We start from the raw sequence: 17,629 nt of genomic DNA on the forward strand, positions 1-17,629 counted from the left end.
TAAATACAGAGAACAAACTGGGGTCACCGGCGGGGGGGGATGGGTGAGGTGGGTGGAGGGGGTTAAGAGGTATAAACTCCCAGTCAGAACAGAAGTTAGTCTCAGGGATAGAAAGTATGGCACAGGGAACATCATCAGTAACCGTAACCACGCCGTACGGTGACAGGTGGGGACACTGATACAGACCGTCGAATCGCTACATTGTACGCGATTCACATATGGTTTCCTGCTTAAAGCTTACTAAAGGGATTCCATCAAAACACAAGTTTCCAAGAAGAGCAGACAGACTTTCGGTGATTTCCGACTGACTGGACATTTTGCGGGACCTCCTTCTAAGGGACTCTGACACAGAGCAAAGAGGTCCAGTGGCCGTGAGTGCAGGTGAATCCCAGCTCAGCACCCCAGGGCGGGAGGAGCAGGCTTGCAGCCCCACAAGAGACCAGGAAGTGCGAGGAAGAAGCGGGGGCGTCCCCTGTGGGCTGGCCGGAGGGGAGGGCAGGACCTCCAGGTGAACTGTGCCTCCTTCCCTGGGGCCTCCTGTATGGCGGCCTCCCGTGGGCATCCAGCGCTCCCCAAGCGCACTTAGATGGCAGTTCAATATTCCACAATCCAATAGGATAACGTTGGCCATTCAGCTCTTTGCCAGTTTCTCACTTAAAATTCATTTCTTTAAAGTAGGCTCCACACTCAACACAGAGCTTGAACTCACGACCCTGACATCAAGAGTCACACGCTCTACCATCTGAGCCAGCCGGGTGCCCCTAAAAATTTATTTTCAAAGACTGATTTCAACCACCAGCAAAACCCGACCCAGAAGCTCCTGTATCCAGAGCCCATCTGCCGAAGTGCAGATGGCACACGGGGGTCACGCTGAAGCGGTCCTAAGGTTCTGTCCCTTTGTCTGGGGGTGGGGGCGGGCACACACGCTCAGAGCATGCACTCACCGCCCTCACAGGCCTGCTGCCCTCTACGGGGACGGTCGCACACAGTCCCCAGGACGTACTTCACTCCAGTCCCCGCTCAGGTCTTCCGTTCCCTGCGCTCTGTGTGCAAAGGCACACGTTCTCTGCAGTGAAACAGTCGATGTCCACCACACTGTTCACACTTCTTCCAAGCCAATGAGATGCCTAATTCAGGCGGTCACTATTCTCCCCTAACAGGGGGCACGGTAGAGCGTGCTACTCCAGTGAAGGGTTCCGGGCCCTCGGATGCCACTTCCCAGCCGTGGGGACGGGAACAGGTCACTGCCCCTCCAGCCCCCAGCCACTCCCTCAGCCCCTAGACAGGAGGTCACTCCCATTACCCATGTCCAACTCCCTGGGGTGCGCACACGTCGGACTACAGCGCTGGACCTCCGAAGGAACCCTCGGCTCGCACCGACAGACTCAGCAACTACAGGCCACAGCCCTGCCACACCATCTGCGGGGGTACAGCTGTGTGGCCCCACTGCCTCCAGTTCCTGATGAGACGGGTTTTAGGCAGCCCTGTCAGACTCACAAGGCAGTTACGAATCTCAAGCCTCCGGCAGAGCTGGGACTCCCTCCCTCCTACGTCCTGCGATCCCCCACAGGCCCGGCCAGCAGGTCCCGGGGCTCCGGAACTGTCCATCGCCCTGGGCTGGAGCGGGTCACAGCTCAGCGGGCAGGGTTGGAAACCGCTCTCTGTGGAAGCGTCTGGCTCCACTTTGAATGGATGCTTCTCCTCCAGGAGCTCAGGGCAGAGACCAGGGGCACCCCAACCCCACAGCAGGGAGCTCCTTCTCTCTGCCATGTGCCGGGGTGTGAAGGTGTCACAGACTTGTCCAGAACCGTGCCTAATCCGGGGCTGGCTCAGGACTGCGCTCTGGGCCACCTGGGGCAGCATCCTGCCCACAAAGTCTCCGCAGCGGGAGTTGCACCCGAGGACGCGACTCCTGCCCCCTGCATGGACCTAGCCCAGCTGCAGAGCGACCAGGACATCTCTCCTCTTAGCCACCGCGGGAGGGACGGGCCTTGGAGCCCTGACAAGCCCAGGTCCAGGCGGAGATTTCTTTTTTAAGTCTAAAAAACCCACAAAATGCCACTCTCTTTGCCTTCATCTTTAGTGTCTCCTTAAAAATACACAGCAGGGTTACAGAGCCAGGCCAGCTCGACCGCGGGCTGCCATCCAGCTCAAGCCTGCAAAGGCTGAGCCAGGACGAGCCCCTCTTCTTGCGCCTGGCCTCCCTCCAGGACGTGGCCTTTGCTCCCTGCTTGCAAAACCATTAGAGAAGGCGCATGCAGCAGGCGAAAGCACCGTGAGGGCCCCCGGGGCTGACCCCCAGGCGGGACACAAGGAACATCACCACGCCTAGTGGGGGCCACCACGCCGACCTCCGTGCACTATCTGGTGCACACAGCGTTTGCTCTGATTCACCAGCTTCTGCACCCCTTCAAGGGGACCCCCAGAAACGCCCACCTAGGCCCTGGAAGCAGCTGACTGAGCGCCTGGCAGCAAAGCCTGTCACGATGAGACCTTGCACCCCCTGATCCATGTTCAAACCCCACCACCCCATGCGCCATCAACCGTGGACCACGTGGCCGCCGTGGGCAGGGGGATGGCCTCCCAAGAGCGCTGGGAAGGCGACAAAGCGAGGGCCGCTCCCCCAGCGGTGAGGAGAAGGTGCCAGGGGAGGCCTGGAACGGTCCCAGCCTCCCCCTAACCTGGGGAGCACCAGCGTCTCCACGGCTGCCAAGATGCCCACCGTCCAGCCCCTGCACATGGTCTATGCCCAGAATCTCAATCGTTTCTACTTTCCAAACTACCCACGGAGGCATACCCCAATGTCAGCACCGCCGCAGCGTGACCTTTGAGGGGAACACGAGGAGCCCCATACTGGACCTGATTCACCCTTCCAATTGACCCTCCCTTGTGGTTCTCATCTTCCAGATGCTTCCAGGCCAGCTGCCGTGTGAGTGCCGAGGGCCACATAAAACGATGCGGGGTCGGCGTCCAGCAAACCCACCCTCACGGCAGTGGAGACAACTGGACTGGAAACATCAAATGCCCTCGACCCTCCAGACGGTGAGAAGGTGCCTGGGAGTGACCTCTGCTGAAGGCCCCAGGTCAAGGGAACCCCAGGCCCCAGATTCCAGGAGTCCACTCTGCACCCTCCACGCCGGAGACGGGTCTACCCTCCTACCGCAGGCCAGGCTTGCTGGCCCCGGTCCTGCCAACCCGTCACCCGCCCTGGAGCCTGGCGCATCCGTCCTTCCCGCGGTGTGGACTCGCACACCAGGCGGGGCGTTCCCTTTCTGAGCCCGGCGCCACCTCCCGGGTGCTTCAGAAGGCGCGAGACACGGAAACGTGGCAGCGGTTCTGTCCCCGTCCCACGTCATCTTCCAGGTGGGAAGACGCGGGCTGAGAGGTTGGCCGGCCCTCATGGTCCCCAGCGGGCCCGAGGAGGCGCCTTCCCTCCCGGGGACCAGTGCCGGGGAGCACGTTACGAGACACGCAGCACAGAGGCAGAGGGGTCTCCTCACAATTCACAGGAACCAAAGTCAACTGAAAAATCTAGAAGAGCCTCTAGAACATTCTTGCACCAGGATAAACTAGGCCGCCCCTCTGCCCCCACTAGGGCCTTGGCACTGCTCGTGGCGGCCTCAGCAGGGTCACGGTCGTGCCAAGCAAGCATCCTGCCAGAGAAAGGCCTCCGGGTGCTGCCTACAGCCCCCTCGCATAAGCTGGGCCCCCTCATCCAGTGATGGGGACATGGGGACAGACCAGACGGGACCCCAAACGTGGGTCCAGAGCGTCACCAGCCAGAGGACAGGACTGCTGCCTCCCTGCCTTTCTGCCGGCAACGCCTGAGGAAATGGAACTGTATTCTGCCAAGGACCCGGGAAGTAGGTTGTGTGAGCATCAGTGGCCCTGTCTACTGGAGATGACGGGACCCGAGGTCTCATTTCCTGCAGAACTGGTCCCAGAGGTTGGCCAGTTGGCCGTGCTGCCTGCCAGGCAGAGCTCAGGGCCGCCCCACATGCCGGCCACTCCCGGGCCCTGGGCCGCCTCCGTGCAAGCGGGGTGGCTATGTCCCGCCACAGAAACAGGCTGAGCGAGGCAGCCGCCCTGGGGACACGTGGTGGCCCCGAGCAGTGCCCTTCAGGTCTCGGCAGGTCCCCGACGGCCACCGCCCTGGGCTGAGCTCTGCTGGGGAGCCTCTGCCCAGTCCTGGGTCCTCACCCCGGGGACGTGCGGGGCCGGGCTGGCCGGGGCAGCGCCCCTTGGGGTGGGCTGCGTCCCGGTGCAGTCGGGAGCGCCCGGGGGGCTGGTTTCCATTCGGGAACGGCCCCCCTCTCACTGCAAAGCACACCTGCAGCCAGCCTGACTCAGGCACTGCTGCTAGACACAGCGAGGGACATGGGCCCGGCCTGCACCTGCCCACCGAAGGCCACGCGCAGGCAGGGCCGTCCAGGGGGCCACGGAGAGCAGAGAGAGGGACAGTCCTGGGCCCGGCTCCCCACGATGCGCACACGTGAGCGGGCACCTGTGAGAACCCCGAGTCTGGCCCGTTCACTTCGGACAGGGAGCAGCGGAGACACAGACAGCCCCCCGCCCTGCCCAGCACGGTCCCTGCGCTGGGCCACCACCTGCGCAGGGACCCCGACGGCGTGCGTGCCAGCCCTACCTCCAGGCGCGGGGCGGGGGGACCCCTGGAGAGGAAGTGCCACCCAGAGGAGCGGAAAACCAGCTCCGGCTGGCCGGCCGTGGGGTTACTGGGAAAAGCAGACCGCTCCTCCAGGCTTCAACCTTGTCAGTGGCTGATGCAGCTTCCCTAGGGGCTGGCGCAGCCCCGCCCCACCCACCTCCGGGTCCCTCAAGGCCTCCGCAGGCCCTCCAGGCACCGGAAGCTCTGGGCCCGGAAGCTGATGTGCTGGCTGGGGGAGGGGCGGGGAGAGGCCTGCAGAGCCCACGGCCGTGGCCACACCCGCCACATCCGCCCCATCTGCCCACCAGGCACAGACCACCTGCCGCTGGCCTGGAGGCAGCCCCCATCCTCACCTTCCCCAGCTCCCCGCACCCCCAGGGCTGCCCCCACCGGCAGCCACCCTCTGGAGACGCAGCTGGGGGGGCCGGCGTCCCCATCCTCCCAGGACAGCCTTCTGGGGGAGGGGAGGAGGAAGAAGAGCTGCTCAGGTCTCCACGTGCCACCATGGACGTGTGGGCCTCTTACGGAGGCTCTTCCAACAACTCGATGGGCCAGAAACCATCCTCCTCCTCCTTGTCATCCCTCCTTCACACACAAGAAAACCAAGGTCTGGACGCTTCCGGAAGTCACACCAGCGGCCAGCAGTGCATTTAGAGCCCGAAACCTGGCATCTGCCCCTCCCCCCCAACACCACCTCATGAGTCCTCAGCGCCGGAGAGCCAACGCTCCCTACATGGGAGAGCCTGCCCCGAGGCCTCATGGAGCCAGCACACGGCTGGCCTCCCTGGGCCCACTTCAACCCGGTTCCTCACCAACACGTCACATGGGCTCCTAGTTAGGGGTGCAGCGGGCACCTCCCCAAGGACGGGCTGAACCTGGGTGGCGGCACCAGGGCCTGCTCTGGAGTCTGGCAGGCGTCGGCCTTTCCAAATAAACCCACTTGGCTAGTTAGGTCAGCCCAGGCTCTGCAGTCTTCGTTTTTTCTTCCCAGCTTAAAAGCCTAACAAGCAGATGATATAACTGACCCACACCGAAGACCCCACGGCGAATGAAGAGCTACCAGTTCCGTGCCCAGAACGTGGTCCCCAGGTGTGTGTTCACTGACGAGCAGTCTCGGGCAGGGACGAACACTCGAATGACAACTCTAACTACAGACCCTGCCTTTAAGCCCCCAGCTCCTTCTGACCGACCGGTGGTCGGCTGGGGCCCCGCAGGAGGTGGGCACGCCTGGCTGCCTGGGGCAGGCTCCCAGCCTCGGACGGCAATCCCACCCAAAGCGTCCCAGGTGACGGAGACTCTAGAAACATTTCAGCCACAGGGAGGACAGCCCTCACAAAATTTCAGAACCAGATGGATTTTTTCCAACATACAGACAAGGAACTTGAAACACCTGCCCGAGCTTGCCCGACCCTCCAGGTTCCAGGGACCACCTCTCTTCTATCCCGCAAAGCCCAGGGAGAGCTGCGCTGGGCAGCCCCTCACACTCACACCTGCACTGACCCCTCCATCTTCAGCAGGAAGTGATTTTCTGCCTCTGGGGGGGTGCCTGCCGCCAAGCCCCCACCCTGCTTGAGCTGCACCTGGCCGCGAGCACCAGCGGGGATGGGGCCAGGCCTGGCTCTCCAGAGGAGTCTGACGGACACGCCGCTCGCTTGCTTCCTCGGCCTCGGCAATCCCACCCGTTCAAAAGGATGCCAGCTCAGGAATGTGCATCTCCACGTTGCTTCAACAGTGAGGATTTCTGGTCTAAATGTGCACTGGTCAGGACCTAGCTAGCTAAATAATCTCCCAGCCCGCTAGGCAGGCAACGCAAACCATCGTGCCCATGCTTATTGACAAGCTCGATGGACACACATGTGATTAAGTGCAACGAGGAGAGGATAAAACAGCACTTAAACGTACGCTTACTCACGGAAAGGGCCGTCGGGGACGCTGACGCCCAGCAGGGCCGGGGCAGGCCCGCCCCAAGCACCCGGCGCTCGCCCACGCAGACTCCCAATTGCTGGCAGGGCCGCACTTCCTGCTTTCCGGGTGAGCTCACGGGGGCCAGGTGCACCTGATCGCCGAGCGCCGAGCACCAGGCCGTGGCCCTTCACAGGTGGAGAAGGCATGCGAGCTGCACGGGGTGCTGAGCTCTGGGCCCGGGGCATGAGGGACGTGTCCAAATACCTTCTTCGGATTTTGCCTCACCTGACTGCGTTTGCATTAGAAAATGCACTTTTTGGTGTTTTTCTTACAAGACCTCCTGCTGTTTCCGAACATCAGCAGCTTCCCCAGATTCTCGCAGTCGCTCAGGCCACCCCGCGGTGAAGGGGAAGGCGGCCCGGTCCCCAGGAGCATATTCCCGCTGTCCGTGGGGACACTTCTGCCCTCCCGGCTCTCCGCGGACGGGGCCGCGCGTGGCTTCATCTTCCTAGTGTCTATGCCTCGTTCCCCTCCACACGTGTGCCCTGCCCCGCCGAGCCTGGCCGTCCATTACCCGCCAAGAGGGACACACATGAGGCAGGGCGTCAGGGCCCCGATGCCGGGGCTCGAGCTGTGTGCCCGGGGCTGGCTACTTACTCCCCCCCTCAGGTGCTGAGCTGTGAGACGCAGCTGAGCTCAAAGCGTGCGTGGGCTTTTTACCCCACGACCTGGCGCTTTGGTAACTATGACTGTTAGTGAGGACATGATGAAAACCCGCCAGGGACGGCTGGGGGCGTCTGCTGAGCCTTTCCAGAGTGGGCCCACCGTGGCAGAGCCATAAAAAACCACCCTGCCAGGTGTCACGCAGTGTTCTTTCTACATCTTTTCCCCCAGGACGGACAGCAGAGGGGAAGAGCTTGCCCTCGGCGCTGAGGACAGCCACCTCGGCCACGCACCTCTGCACCGGCCTCCACCTGCGACCCTCTGGTCCTGTCCTAAAGGTGACCCCGGGCAGAGGGGCACCTGCTTCTCGAGGACCCCTGAGAACAGGTGGTGCTGACGTGAAAACCGGCTCATGCGGGGACCCGGCATTCACGTTCTAACGCGGAAAGAGGGGGAAGACCGTGGGGGCCGGAGGGAGGTGGGGGTCGTACAGAGAGCCAAGGCCAGGAGAGGCGTCCCCCGCCGGCGCACCCCGTGCACCTGAGTGCCCACGCCTCGGCCCCGGCCGCCCTGTGTCCCCGTCCCCACTTCCGGAGAGGGAGGCCCGCAGCAGGGACGGCGGGAAAGAGCCCAGCTGCCGTGGATGCGGCCTTCCCGGCACTCACGTTACTGATCGAAGTCAGAAACGCTCACCGGCGGCCGTGACTAGCCAGGCTCTGGCTGTCTCCCAGAGAATAGCAGTCAAACGCCCTCCCCACTCCCGGGAGCGGCTGCCGCTGGACCTCTGAATTTTTAAGTGGTTGGAGTGTGAGCCTCTGGAGAGATGAAGTGCCATCAGCGTCCACACAGCGAGAGGGCGGGCGCACAGCCGTCCCCCGACAGCCAGGCCAGGGCCACCGGGCCTGGCCATGCACAGTGTGAGCCCCGCCTCGGTTTCTCGGTCCCCCAACTGTGTCACGGAGCCCACGCCGGCCACCCCGTGCGAGGCAGACCCGACCCCGCTCCACACACGTGCAGTCGGGGGAGGAAGCGCTGAGTGGCCACGGGAGGACCCAGGTGCCCAGTGCACACCGGCCTTTGCAAGCAAGGCAGAAGCAGGGGTCAGGCCAGCAGGGCGGGGGTCAGCGCCCACCCGGCGGCACCTCTGTGGGGCTCTGGGCGGCTATTCTGCACACCTGGAGAGCCAGGAGTGGACCCTAAGGGGGACCTGGGGGCCCGGATCTGAGGGGAGACTGTTACCAGGGGGCTCAGTGAGAGCTGAGAACGCAGAGACACACGCAGTGGGTGCCCTTCCAGCGCTCTTCCCTAACCATGGCCACGGGCGCAACCAAATGGAAAAGCCAGGCGGGCTGAGCAGCGCACCCTGTGACAGGCGAGCCCGCAAATGCAGAGCGAAATGCATGCCCCAGACCACAGCAGGTGCGGCCTCGAGACAGCGGCCGGCAGGGCTTCCTCTCTGCAGCCCCTGCCCCCAGTCGGGGTTCAGATCCCCGAGTCCAGGCAGACCTAGAGCCCGGCCAAACGACTTGGAAGCAGGGTCTCAAACGGGGATCTGCACACCCACGTTCACGGCGGCCGTTTTCACAGCAGGCAGAGACTCGCTACTTCTCCCTGACTTGCCACCCCAAGCCCAAATGCCTTTGTTTTACCCATTCTTCACAAGCGGATTGTTTCTTTGTCTAGCACGCAGGACAACTGCCTGCTCCGGTCACTTCTTAGAGTCTTATATGGTTGGAGCTCCCATGTGTACAAAATTAAATTCGCTTTTCTCTTGTTAACATATCTTATGTTAGTTTAATTACCAGACAGGCCACAGGGCCAGAAGGAAAGACGGGAGATTCTCTCTCCCCACCTACAATCCCAAGTGTCCACTCAGGGAGGAATGGATAAAGAAAATGCCATATAGCCACACAACTGAGCACCATCTCCCTCCTTGTAGGGAAGGGCCTCCGAGGTGCCTGCCAAGCACTCCAAGGTGACCTGGCTGCTTCACCTGAGCCCAGCACCCAGGGGGCACGGGGAGTCGACAAGGCGGTCACTCAGAGCTGCCACTCATGAGAACACACCAGCTCTTGGGGGTTCTCGACCCTCAGCCTTTCCATGGCTTGTGTCAACGAGACACAGGAGTGGTGGGAAGGTCACACGGGTCCCCCGCACACAGAGTAAGGGGCAGGGTCCAGCAGCATCTGCAAGTGTCCCAAGGTCTGCTCCCTTCTAGAACCTTCTGTCCCTATGACCCTGCCCTCCCACCAGGGCGGGCCCCATGAGGGCCCCTCTGCAGGTGGAGAACACACCTGCATTTTGTGGGCACGGAGCGGATACCTGTCTCCAGCCTTTTGAGTTTCAAGACGGGCAGAGCTTGGCTGGAGGACACAATATGTCTGAGAAGTCAGCTCTGGCCGCCCGCTTGGTCAGTCACGGTCAGCCACGTCCACCTGGTTCCTGCCCTGTGGCTGCCCCCAGCACCCTCACCAGCCAGTGACGACGCCGAGTAGAGGGCGGGTCAGGGGTCTCGGTCCCGGTGGGAGCCAGGCTCCAGGAAGCTTCAGGAAGCCAGGACGTCAGGGGGTGCTGGCCACCTTCTGGACTAAGACCCACTCTTCCCACCAAGATTCCCAGCCACACACTCCAGGCTGACGTCCAGAAGAGCCCTGGGGTCGGCTGTAGCACACGTACGTCGCACGTGTATGCTGAGACGCGCGGGAGCTGCTGGAGAACCGCCGAGAGACCAGGTAAGAGCAGGGGACAGCCGAGTCACACAGGACTTCTGCAGGTTACAGGGATGGAGGACACACGCCCGCACCGCGGTTCCCTGCTGGAAGAGCGCGTTTCCCTCCACGTGGAGTCGGGGACAGGCCTCTGACGCGGGCTCCGCCCGGAAGGCACACGCGCGGGGACATCAACAGTGACTGGTGCGAAGTGTGAGGCCTCTCGTTCCCACATGACGTCAGCTCCCCCAAACACACAGCGGGAGCACGATGTCTCCCCCCGGAACGGAGTCCACAGAGGGCGGGGCCGCCTCCCGCAGACGGGCCGTCGGAGAGCGTCGGGGCCACGTGCTGGCCGAGCGCTCAGACATGACTTTCAGGGAGTGACCCAGCAGGCCAGGGCAACGCAAGGAAATAAATCTGCCGGCCTCACGGACCCCAAGCCAACGTGTGGCGGTACAGTCTGCGGCCCCGCCCCCAGAAACACGGACACTGCAAAACAGGCACCCAAAGTCGCGAACCATGGCGAGGGAGGAGGGCACATCTGAGGTCCGACTGGGGCCGCTGGCTGAGCGGAGAGGTCAGCACGAGCCGACCAACGTCTGAGCTAAACTGTCAGGGCGAGGCCACAGGAGCTCGCGACAGGCCACGATCCAACCAGCGGCTACGCGGGAGCAGCGTGGTGCCCAGGGCTGGTGTGGGGTCTCGCACCTGGAACCCGTGGCTGCCCTCACGAGCACAGAGGAGTGGAGGCCGCCTCTGCCCAGACCCACCACTGGGCCCTGCCCACTCCCTGGGCTGGGCCCCTGGGGAAAGCGCTCTCCCACGCCCCGACCGTCCTCCGCGTGTGCACGCCGGGGCCTGTGGCTGCCTGCCCGGCCGTGAAAGCACGGATGCCCCATGCCCAGGGCTTGCCAGGTCCCCAGGGCAGGAGGGGGGTGCCGGCAGGGCAGAGGCCGAGCCATGGCGGCCCTCCCACCCCAAGCAGGGGCTCCCTCTTAGCGTGGCTGAGCCAGGGCAGAGCCCCCCACACATCCCGCTCCCACCCTCTGTGTCCCAAGACACACACCGTCCTTCTCCCGCTGTTTAGTCCTGCGTGTTCTTTGCCAGCCCCTCTAGACCCGCTCCCTGCTCTGCATGCCGACTGTGCCCGTGGCGTGCAGGGAGCTGTGCGAAGCTCTGTCCCAGACCGGTGGCAGGAACGAGCAGCGTCCCGGGGGCACGCACGTCGCCCGCCCAGGGATCCTCACAGTCTGAGCACCACCGGTTTGTATGCTGCTGGATGTCACATCTTCCCTGCTGTGCAGACACGCTCCTTGTCCCTACAGTGGTAGCGAAGGTCCTCTGGGCGCAGACCACATCCTAAGGGACCTGAGCCCGCTTCCCTGTGCTGCTGTACAAAATCACCAGAAGCCCAGCGGCCTCAGACAACATTAATGTGCTATCTCACGGCTCTGGGGTTCACAAGCCTGGCGTGGGGCTCACACCCGAGCATCGGCCGCTTCCTTCGGGAGGCTCCAGTGAGAATCCACTTCTTTGCCTTTCCAGCTTCCAGAAGCCTCCTGCATTCCCCGGGCTCGTGTCCCTCCCTGCGGCGTCAAAGCCAGCGAAGAGGATCGGAACACGCCACCCCCCAGAGGCTGCCCCCCACACAGACTGCTCTGGCATAAGGACTACCTTGAACCGAAGACAACTGAGAAACGGCAGGTCCACGGAGAACTCTCTGCCCTCCCCACGTGCCCAAAAGCAGGACACAGGCTTCCTTCTGTACAAGCGTCCTTGAGAAGGTGCCGAGAGGAGTCTGCATGACAAACCTTGCTAACCATCCTTTACTCACCACAGCTTCCTACTCACACAATGCACTGCCCCTACGAGCCCAAACCACCTTTCCTTCCTCTTATTGCCTCGCAACTTACTGCTCTTGGTTAAAACGACATATAAGCCCCAAGGTTAACGGTTTTTTTGGGTTTTTCTTTTCTGCAGAGCTCCTGTGCATGTGACTATATTAAAATTTGTGTGCCTTTTTTTCTGTTAATCTCTCATTTGTCTGTTTAATTCACAGGCCCCACTGAAAGAACCTAAGAGAGTAGAAGGAAAGTTTTTCCTTCCCTAAACCAGCAGCATAGCATCTTCTCTCCTCTCTGCCCTCCTGACTGTCTCTCATCAGGCACCCTGTGATTACATATAGGGCCTACTTAGAGAATCCAGGATGATCTCCCTATCTCAAGATCCTTAATCACACCTGTGAAGTCCCTTTACCACGTACAGTAACATAACAGTTGACCCTTCGACCACACTGGTTTGAACGACATGGGTCCACTTATATACAGATTTTTTCGATAAGCACAGGACATACTGTAAATGGACTTTCTCTTCCCCATGATTTCCTTAATGACATTTTCTCCTCTCTGGCTGACTTTATTCTAAGAATACCTTATACAGCATATAACACATACAACATACAAAACGTGTGTTAACTGACTGTTGGTACAGGTGAGGATTCTGGTACAGCAGGCTGAGTAGTTAAGCTTTTGGGGGCGACAAAAGTTCTACACGGATTTTCGGAGGTGCAGGGTCAGTGCCCCGCCTCCATACTGTTCGAGGGTCAACTGTATCTGCAGGTTCCAGGGATCAGGACACGGATGTCCACAGGGGCCCTTCATTATTCTGTCTCTTGCAGACCCCCATGGCTAGTTGGTAATGTGGCCCAGTAGAAGCACAACTCCTGCATTCCTTTTCCAGAAAAAAAATGAGTTTTTTAGGTTTAATTCTCCCATTTTCTTGAAGCTGAGAAGTAATTCATAATGTTAATTCTGGGAAGTCCAAACCAAACCTGTCTGCCTTCTGAGAGCTCTGAGCCCACGTGGGTACCCTACAGGATGGGGGCGCCATAGGGGGAGGGGCACTGCCGCACCCCTTCCACGGGGGGGAGAGGGGCATGGGGGAGGTTCCCATGCAGAAGTGCACGCTGGGAAATCAGGAGTGAGGCAACCGCCAGGTAATATTAGTTTTAAGAATGGCTGGGGGTAGAATAAAAATATAAATGATGGTTAACAAGAAGTGCAAAATAACAAGAAAACCAACACATTCCTTGGCCGGCTTTGGCATGATTGGTCATTCAGATGCAAATTCTACCCTGATTTTGGAAGGCTTACAAGCACCCCTGTTGAGAGCCAGGCCTATGAATTCCAGGCTCTCAACAAGCCCTCACAGTTCCCAGCCTCGGGGCTCTCCCCCCACCGGGTCTTTTTATGTAGCCCCGAAACACCAGCAGCCTCTTCATGCAGGCACTGCGGGGTCCCTGCTGTTTTGGGCCCTCTCCCACCCCCCTAGGGGCGGCACTGGCCACTTTCCTGGGCCAGACTGGCCAGGGCGCCTGGAGTACCCCCTCGCTGTGCCAACTACCATTCAGCCGAGACCCTGGACGGCATCCACACCCGCTCCCGTGTGCAGAGCCGTCAGGTCCCAGAGCCTGTCCTACAGACCCCACCCACACCAGCCCTCCCCACCGCCATCCCTGCACAGCCAGGCCTGGGTGTCCCTGCCCCCGGCCACCTCCCTCGGTGCCCAAGGCCCTCACTAGCTTCCTTGCAGAGCCCATGAGACCTGGAGACACATCTGCTGTGACATGTCCACAGGGACCTGAACCAGCCGCCCAGGCGAAGGACCCAGGAGCACGCCCAGGCCAGCTGGACAGACAGACTCGTCTAGTCCTCGAGAAGGGATGCCCACCTGCTTCCTCAGCTCACTCCCACTCAGCTGAGCCATGAGAACCAGGAACACGAGGGCCGTGTGCAGGAATGATGAGAGATGCCAGGATGCACCGCAGGGCCCTGGTCAGCCAGCATTTCACCCTACTGCTTCAGCGGCCTGAACGCGATCGCACACGGCGACCACTCAGAACAAGATCAAACCCGATGTGTATGTGTCCTTGTGCCCGGTGGTTTGTACACACGCTTGATTCTTCTAGCAGGAAAAAACCACATTGTACCATCTGTACAAAAGGAACGAAGAACAAACACGACCTCTGGCAATAAGCCAAACCCCCATCGCCCGCCCAGCCGGCCTCACCTCTCCCGGGGCCGCACTCGCCGGCCGGTCCCTGACCCACGCCGCCCACGGGAGGACGGTGCTCAGGACCTGGTCTGGCCCGGCCGCCCCATGCTCATGGACGTCTGTGCTGGGCGGCATCCGTCCGGACATCGCGGGGTCTCCAGGGCAGTCTGGGCGGGGCCGCGGGGACCAGCCACGGGCACCACAAGGCTCCCTTCAGCAGCGGGACAAGGCCCCGCGGTGAGCCTCCCTCGGGCCGTGGAACACGCTTGCCCCATTCTCGTCCCTATCAATGGCAGGCTGTGCACGATGTGGGCCCCACTGTTCTCCTGTGTGGGCTCATTGAGGGCGCAGGGCAGGGCCAGGCCGAGGAAGGAGGAAGAAGCTGTGCCCCCCAGGAGAAAGGCGCCTTGGAGCTACAGGAGGACAGACAAGGGATCCCGTCAAGGGCCAGGGACTCTGAGGATCGCGGGGGCCAGGCCACGGCGGTCCCTGGGGGCTGGGGGCTCCAGGGAGAGGATGGGGGAGCTGCCCCCCTGCAGGCTCTCCTGAAGGGCCCTGGGCGAGCCCCACCGAACGTCAGCGTCCAGCCTTGGAAGAAGGGAGAGTCGGGGCGCCTGGGCTCGCGGTGAGGGCGGATGAGGCAGGGATGTGGGCAAAGACTTCCACACCGCCGGTCACAGCACAGCTGGGCAGCGCGAAACTCAGCCGGGAAACCAAGCCACGTGCTGGCCGAGGAGCTGCGCAGCGGTGCTGGGCTGCCTCCGGCCACTGCCCGCCAGCACGGCCCCCCGTGCCCGCGCCTCAGCCGGGGACCGGCGCTCGCGGTCTGTGAGGGGTGCGTGACCCTGCAGGCCTGGAAAGGCACGCAGCGAGGGGACGGCAGCACCCACACCTGCCGGGAACACACCCGAGCGGACGGGAGGCCCCGCTGCGGCCACGGGCAACGGCGCCCTCCACGAGGGGAGGCCGCGGGCCTGGGACACAGCAGTGCTTGGTGACAGTGGCCACTGACCTCTGTGTGCCACCTACAACAGCCCCCACTCCTGGTCATGGCAGCCACGAGGACGGAGGGCTGGCTGACGTGTCCGGCGCTGTGGGAAGCGGAAACGTGACCTGGGGGGGCGCGGTGAGTGCCGTGGTACGGCGAGCGTGCGAGCCTCGGACAGACGCTTGCTTGGTCCCAGACCCCAGGCCTAACCCCACACCCGGCGCACGAGGCTCACGCGCACCCCAGCTGCGAGGCCGGCAGGACAGTCCCTAGGAATCCACGAGGCCGCGGGAGCAGGATGGTGGCCAGCAGGCAGGAGGGAGCAGACCCTGCCCAGAACGGCCCCCCGATCCCAAGCACCGGCTCCAGGGACCCCTCCCTCCTCCTCCGCCCTCCCCGAGCCTTTGGTGACAACTCTGAGCACCAGGCTCAGAAGGAGCAGCAAGCGAGGCAGGGCGGCCACGGCGGGGGCTCGCGTGGGCTCCAGGGCAGTGCTGCGCCCCGGCTGGGGGCGACTTCCAGGGCCTCCCGGGCCTCCTGCTGGCGCTCGTCAGAAGTCCGAGAAGGCGCACTCCGGGGGGCTGGGGAGCCGGGGGACCAGCCCGTCAGGACCTCGGTCACGGGCGGACAGCAGCAGGTGACGCCGGCGTCACGAAAGCGCTGTATTCGGTCATTCGTGAGAGGCACCGAGTGTTTTTGGCTTCAAAGCTACTTTGAGGCAGTGAACGCAAGTATTCTTTATACTCTTTGACTGGACTTGTATACAATTTACGTTTCTGGAGACTTTTCTCAAGTCTGCAATATGCTCTGCGATTTTAGGATATTTTCACAGATTTGCAGTAATGAGCTGTCTGTTCAAAGAACAGGATCTTTGGAATTCGATCCCACTTCCGATGCAAAGGTGCCCTTTACTCAGCGCCACCTCCGCAGACACCGCTCGGGATCCCCACAGACCGGCCGAACCCCAGGCCCCAGAGTCCACCCAGGGGTCCGTAAAAAGCAAAGGGGTCTACTTCTAAAAGCCTACTGACAGGTACTGTACTTTCCCTTACAAAAAAGGTAGCAAAGACCCCACTGCACAAATTTACGTGAAATGAAAGCCAACGGACTCACGTTCAAGTTCACCACATCCTGGTACCAATTTTAAGCATTCATTCAACCTACTCAGCCCAAGGACGCACCCAATATGATTCTGCCACTGGGACCTGGCCTTGGTCATGGCTTCAGAGCTCACTACCAGCGAAGGTGCCGAGAATCACCAAGGGACACAGAGCGGCCTGTCTCATTTTCACCAAGGACGGTCCAGACATCACCCTCTCTCTGAACCTGACCCACAACGTGTGGCCCAACCTAGGACACGGGCTTCTCTCCTGGAGACCCCTCACCTGCACAAAGCCTGGGCAGCCATGCCATTCTCAGCCATGCTGACCCCCTTGTCCCTGCCCGGGCACCTTCCACACATCAGGCACGCAAGCCCCGCTCCACACCCTTCAAACACAGCCCAGGCCCTTCCAGGTGAAATGCCCCTGATCTCTCAGAAAAAATGAGGCCTCAATGGACAGGCCATTGTGGGGGTACTCCCTGGGGGTCTGCATGGTGGGCGGGCCATTGTGGGGGTGCTCCCAGGGGTCTACATGGGGGTGCTCTCAGGGGTCTGCGTGGGGGGTGGGCCATCGTGGGGGTGCTCTCGGGTCTGCGTGGGGGCGGGCCATCGTGGGGGTGCTCCCCGGGGGTCTGCATGATGGGTGGGCCATCATCCAGTTGGGGGAACATGGGATCCCCTGGCAGAGAACCCGCAGGCCTGGAGGTGAGAGAGCCCAGCACACAAGGGGCACAGCTGCAAGAGGGACATGGCCAGGGTGCTGATATCAAGGGGGACCCTGGCCTGGGCACAGCGTGGGGCCAAGCTGCATCAGGGTCCCAGCCTGAGAAGGGGGCAAGGGAGCCCAGAGGCAGGAGGAGAGGGCACCGATCCCCTCAGGCCTGGGGGCTTCCCCTCAGGGTTGGTGGGTCCCCAGCGCCCGGCCCCCAAGGCCCCCCCAGTGTTCTGAGCTGCTTCCTGTCCTCAGTGATGGCTGAGCCCATTCTCATCTCAGACTTCACACCAGTTCTGCTCCAAGCCCTCCCTCCTGGGCCTGCACCAAAACCTCCTCAACTCGGGCTCCACCTGCCTGGCAGAGGCTGGGGACCATCACCCCGGAGCATGCGGAAGAGTGGATGTGGGAGGAATGCTTCCCGGGAACCCCGTCTGTGTTGAAATGTATTCTTTCCCACAGACACACTGCTCTGTTTATCTGCACATGCTCAAACCTTTCAGTTTATGGATGTGCAGACTGCCAGAGGCCAGGCTGGGGCACCGGGAGCAGTCAGGTGTCCTTCCTTCCCTCTAGCCACAGCCTCTGGCCCTTGGCTTCCTCCCCCTCCTCCTCAGGAGGCCTGCTCCCCATCCTCCCCTCCTCCCCAGGAGACCTGCACTGTGTCCTCCCCATCCTCCCCAGGGGGCCTGCTCTCCGTCCTCCCCTCCTCTACAGGAGACCTGCACTGTGTCCTCCCCTCCTCCCCAGGGGGCCTGCTCTCCATCCTCCCCTCTTCCCCAGGAGGCCTGCACTGTGTCCTCCCCTCCTCCCCAGGGGGCCTGCTCTC

The 17,629-nt window shown here is 61.9% G+C and overlaps 1 long non-coding RNA gene across 1 annotated transcript; it reads left to right on the forward strand.

The window, feature by feature from the left end:
- Window positions 1-959: 959 nt before the first annotated feature.
- On the forward strand, window positions 960-12,822 carry LOC135362670 (uncharacterized). Its single transcript, XR_010407613.1, has 3 exons — window positions 960-9,966; window positions 11,491-11,729; window positions 12,005-12,822. It is a non-coding gene; the product is annotated as an uncharacterized LOC135362670 (long non-coding RNA).
- Window positions 12,823-17,629: the final 4,807 nt, after the last annotated feature.

The sequence above is a fragment of the Mirounga angustirostris genome, unplaced genomic scaffold (genome assembly GCF_029215605.1).
Source record: "Mirounga angustirostris isolate CCGP_5_RB_7025 unplaced genomic scaffold, mMirAng1.0.hap1 SCAF_15, whole genome shotgun sequence".
Taxonomy (NCBI): domain Eukaryota; kingdom Metazoa; phylum Chordata; class Mammalia; order Carnivora; family Phocidae; genus Mirounga; species Mirounga angustirostris.